Source organism: Tiliqua scincoides, chromosome 2, assembly GCF_035046505.1.
Source record: "Tiliqua scincoides isolate rTilSci1 chromosome 2, rTilSci1.hap2, whole genome shotgun sequence".
In the NCBI taxonomy this organism is placed as follows: domain Eukaryota; kingdom Metazoa; phylum Chordata; class Lepidosauria; order Squamata; family Scincidae; genus Tiliqua; species Tiliqua scincoides.
This window is the reverse complement of record NC_089822.1, coordinates 152,425,833-152,431,442: the sequence shown is the minus strand read 5'-3', so window position 1 is coordinate 152,431,442 and position 5,610 is coordinate 152,425,833. Positions and strand designations below refer to the sequence as shown.

The 5,610-nt window shown below is 40.9% G+C and overlaps 1 pseudogene; it reads right to left on the bottom strand.

Annotated features, from left to right (window-relative positions):
• Nucleotides 1–2,102: 2,102 nt before the first annotated feature.
• LOC136643175 (5S ribosomal RNA) lies at nucleotides 2,103–2,222 on the bottom strand (annotated as a pseudogene).
• Nucleotides 2,223–5,610: the final 3,388 nt, after the last annotated feature.

Sequence of the window (5,610 nt, the reverse complement as noted above, 5' to 3'; positions counted from 1 at the left end):
CATATGATAAAATGTCCCTTCTTCACATTTACACTTCCAACAATTTTTTGATATGTTCTGATTCATTTTTACCAGTTTTACTGGTGTCATGTACCATCTATAAAACATTTTATATACATTTTCTTTAAAATTTGTTGCTCTAGTAAATTCTATATTATATTTCCAAATCTGTTCCCATTGTTCTAATGTAATATTACGGCCTATATTTTGCACCCATTTTATCATACATTCTTTTATTGTTTCTTCATGCATCTCAAAATTCAATAGGAACTTATACATTCTTTTGATATATTTTTCTTTTGTTTCTAAGAGTATTTTATCAAATGGTGTCTGTTCTGAATAGAATCCCTCTTGTTTATCTTTCCCAAATTTTGGATCAAGTTGCAAGCGAGTCCACCAGTCCATCTCCACACCCTGTCTTAACAGTTCTTCTTTTGTCTTTAATTGCCCATCTTTCTTCAATAAACTTTCATATCTAAGCATTTTTGTTGTCTCTAGTAAATTCGGCTGGGTACATGCTTCTAGCGGCGCCACCCATCAGGGGATTATGGTATACGTCTGTCTTTGTATTTTAGCCCAGATCCATAATAAAGATTTCCTTAATCTATGATTATTGAATCGCTTAAATTTGTTTGCTTTTCCATGCCAAACAAATGCATGCCATCCCCATTCAAGATCATGTCCCTCCAGTTTAAGTATTCTTTGATCTTCTGATATAATCCACTCTTTAATCCATAGTAACGCTGCGGCCTTATAATATAAAAACCAATCAGGAAGCCCCCATGCCTCCTCTTAGTTTCACAACTTGCAAGGCCTTCACTTTAATTTTTGGTTTCTTTCCCTGCCAGATGAATTTCGAGATAATTTGATTAGTTTCTTTAAATATATCTTGCTTCAAAATTACAGGGATTGTTTGGAAAAGAGAGTTTATTTTAGGAAAAACATTCATTTTCACTGCAGCAACTCTTCCCATCAACGAAAGTTACAATTCTTTCCATTTTGTTAAATCTCTTTATTTCTTCAATCAATTTCAAATAATTATCTTTCACTAATGTGCTTGTTTTCTTCATTAATTGAATCCCTAAATATTTAAATTTTTTCTTCTTCTTTGAAATTTGTCAATACCACCAATTCCTGTATTTTCTTTATTTGCATATTCTTTGTTAAGATTTTTGTTTTGTTGACATTTATTTTCAGTCCTGTCACTTCAGTATATTCTTGCAACACATCTAACAAATTTTTGGCAGATTCTAATGGTTCTTCTATAATCGCCATAAGGTCATCTGCAAATGCCTGGATTTTAGATTCTTCCTCTTATATTTAATCCTTTAATCTCTTCTGTCTTTCTCACCTGATTCAAAAGTATTTCCATAATCACTATAAATAATGAATGAATGAATAAACCTTTATTAGGCATAGAAAATAATAATGGAGAAAGTGGACATCCCTGTCTCATTCCTTTTGCAATTTTTATCTCCTCTGAAAGCTCTCCATTTATTCTAATTCTAGCAGTTTGATTCTTATATATAGCTTTAATCATAGCAATAAACGGAGTTCCTACATCCATCATTTCAAATTGTAAAAACATCAGATTCCAGTTCACATTATCAAATGCTTTTTGAAAATCTATTAAACAACAAAAAACACCGCCATTTGCTTATCAGGGTGCATTTCATAATATTCTAAAAAGTTCAATATCTTTCTCATATTATTTCTAATTTGTCTTCTTGGTAAGAACCCTGCTTGGTCTTGATGAATAATGTTTATCAAAACTCTTTTTAATCTTGAAGCTAATATTGTTGCAAAAATTTTATAATCCACATTAAGTAGTGAAATTGGTCTATAATTTTGAATCTCTTCTTGGTCAAGCCCTTCTTTATGTATAACTGTAATAATTGCTTCCTTCCAAGTATCAGGAATTTCATCCTTTTGCTGTATTTCTTCTATTAATTTTTTAAATGGTAACATCAACTCCTCTTCAAAACATTTATAAAATTCAGCTGGTAATCCATTGCTACCCCCTTCTGTACAACTTTTAAAGCTACACGCTTGTTCTGAGATAGAATGGGTGGCAACCTTCAGTCTTGAAAGACTATGGTATAAGCCTACAGCACCCGGTATTCCCAGGTGGTTTCCCATCCAAGTACTAACCAGGCCTGACCCTGCTTAGCTTGTGAGATCAGATGGGATCAGGCATGTGCAGGGTAACAGTTGCTGCACTCTGAGAGAGAGAACAAGGCAGCCTTAGCTAAGCCTTCTCAGAGTCCATTCCTATGGGCTCTCAGTGCCAGCACGGAGCTCTAGCACCAGCACTAGGTGTCACAAATGTGCCATAAGGCATGTCCACAACACCCTGTGAGGAGGAGTTGCCAGCACTGGGCTAGCACCAGCCAGCACTGAACATCAGCATTGCATAGATGAATGGACAGTGCTCCTGCAGCACAGGCTGGCGGTGAGTACCTTCGAGGTGGGGAGTGGGTGGAATGGGGTGGGGGAGGAACCAGGGCAGGAGGAGGCTGAGATCAGGGGAGCCCTGCTTTACCCCATTACACCCTTTCCCGCCTTCCTGCCATCTTAACTTGATTGGCAGTCAACTGGGGATCCACTTGTACAGGATTCCGGCCTTCACACCAGTGCCCTGGCAGCATGCTACTCATTGTACTGCCTGAGTGTGCTTTATAGCTGCTTTGTGACAGTCTCTGGCAACGGAACACATTTTCTGTTGTAGGCTGGCCACCCTAGGATTGGGTCAAAAGTACATTATTGCCACTGTAGGGTATGTGAATGAAGCTAGGATGAATGAAGCAGGCCAGGCTGCTCGGCTAATACCCAAGATAAATAGTGACAGCCCTAGCACTGTTTAGGAGAAAGGAAACATCTTAAGAACATAAGGGTGGAACCAAGACAAGAAATTTGCTCTGGGACCCCTTATAGACTGTTATGATTACAAGTCGAATGTATTTGCTGTGAAAAGAAATTCTTCAAACTGGGTCTCTTCCATTCCCTGGTTTACCATCTTGTTTATGTTGAAGATCTGCTGTGCAAAGTCCCTCCCTTCCCCTTCCACCTACAGCCAGAAATGGCCCAGAGATATAAAGCGCTTTAATTGTTTTCTCTGTGGCCCTGGATGAATAATTGAGAGGCCTTTGAGGAGAATTAATTAAAGCTGTTATTGACAGTAAATGGCTTTTCCTGAGATGATGGAATAAATTACCTTGTGTTTGTGTTTGTGTGTGTGTGTGGGGGGGGGGGAGAGACCTCTGTCATGTAAACTGCTCAGGGCTGTACAAGTGGAATGGGAGTGAGATAGTGCAATGCCTCTGAGGCAGGACAATGGCTTATTCCTCCTTATGTATTGGCCACAAAACAGAAAATATACATTATGCAAACAAACAGTGAAAACAATATGAGACACTTCAGTGCTTCACTATGAACTATTAATGATAGAGCTGCACTAAGTCCCTAATCTACATACTGGTTCCATTCTGGAGATGTGTCTGGAAGTTGGAATGTATATAGGTTGAAACAGCCAGCTCTTGCTGGTCCAGCACTATTGTGCCTGCCCTGAAACACCACAATGGAAGGACTGTGTCTGCATAAAAATGCCAATACAGCCATCCGTATCTTAAATACCCATAACTTGGGGGACCAGCATATTTGCTGCAAAAGTTACTGAAAATTCAAGTCAAAAACTTAGACTGGTGTACTCAATAATAACCAAACCACTTGGATGGTGCTTTGGACCAAGCTCAGTGTTTCACAATCCGTGGCACTTATACCACCGGTGGTACTTGAGGTGGTGTCTGATGGTACACACAAGACCCCCAGTCCCCCACCGCCTGGCAGCAAGACTAGCAACGCAACATGACAAGCAGCAGTAGGAGGCTTGGCTTGGCAGGCAGAGCTCAAGCACGCGCCTTCCTTACACTTGAAAAAGCCCTCCCATCCACCCAGACCTTCTTACTAGTGTTTGTGGCATCACATCTGGCCTCCCAATTCAGAAGTAACTGGTGATGACGTTATCACCAGTTACTTCTGGTGGCACTTCAAATAGATGGACCATGCAAAGTGGTACAGCAGGGGACAAAGTTTGAGAAAGGACCCTTGGAGCCAAAAGTGCTAATGGAAGATTGCCCTGCCCTGCCTCCTGCAGCCAAGCTGTGGTGGACAGCTCCTATTGGCCATTCCACAAGGAGAGGCAGGAACTGAGCCTGGGTAGAGAGTGCTTTGCTCGACTCAGCTCAGTTTGGGAGCTGCAGCAACCCTGCCCTCCCTATCTATTGGACAATCTGAGACTAGCTGGTCATTGATTTAGGGCTGGGTAAGAATTTTTTGCTTGCCATCCTGATTGGATCATAGTTCTTTTTTTTTTTTTGTCTACCCCAGACTGGAGTTGGTTGGGGATGGTTCATTTTCCCAGTTCCGGTTAATGCATTGGTCACTTTGGTGTGAAGCATGTGGGGTCTGGGTAGGTAGGTTCAGCTCAGTGTCCATTTAAGGCAGCAAGTCAAGATGTAAGCCTTTACCGCTCATATGATGCCTGACCGGCTCGATGAGGCAGGCTGGCAAGCCCCTTTGACTAGATGGGCGATGCCTGGCAAGGTTTGTCCTGCCAGGCTGGCAGTCCAGCTGCCTTGAGCCTCTGGGGCAATAATGACAGGATGCCTCAGGCTATGGACTAACAACTTCCCCAAGTTGGATGGTTTGCCCTAGAGCCCTCAGGGGAGGTAGATGGCTAGGTCCATTTCCCCCAACTTAGGACCCTGCACACTGGGGGGGAGGGGGTAAAAGTTAATCTTCTTCTCCCTTTTGCCCTGCTGTATCAAATCTTAATAAAGTGGCCCAGTTCATTCCCAAGCACAGTCTGGTGTATTTCTTTGGGGGCTGTGCAGGTAAACACTGACCTAGCTCATTTTTGAGTCCTTAGATGATGAGGCAGCAGCAATGTTTCTCTGATATCAATGTATATTAACTGAATCCAAGTGTAGTAAAGCTTCTTGAAAACTGCTTGAATTCAGAAGTGTTGCCATGAAGCATTCTACCATAAAATAGTACTGCTGAAAAATATAGTAATGTGCAACAGAAGTAACACACAACAGTAAGTACAGAATACTTTTGGATGCAAAACAATGCTTTGGCCTAATTATTTTGCCTATCAAGTTTCTAATTTGTCATTTTAGGTATGATTTGCTTACCTCCAATCAGTTTTCTGCTTGTGTGTCTGAGGCACTTGGTTTATATGATCTTCATGGCCCTTCCAGTTCTTCAGTTTTATATGATGTTGTAAATCAGGTGACATAAACTTCTTGACATAAACAAATCCAGAATCAACAAACCCCGTTACTATAAAACAGACGTTACTATAAAACAGACTAATCTGAAGGGCAACATCTTGTCTCTCTAACTCCCTTGGTTTTCAAAACTTCTAATCACTTGAGATCCACCTCTTTTCTGGATGCACTCTCATTCTTATCCACTCTAAAAGTAAGCCTATGTTTCTGAATGAGTCCCAGTTCTGAATGTGTCTCCTAACCAAAAGGAAGCAAGCCCAGCTTGCAGTGACTTTTTAAGGGATGCAACAGATGACATCCTCTGAGCATGCGTAATTCT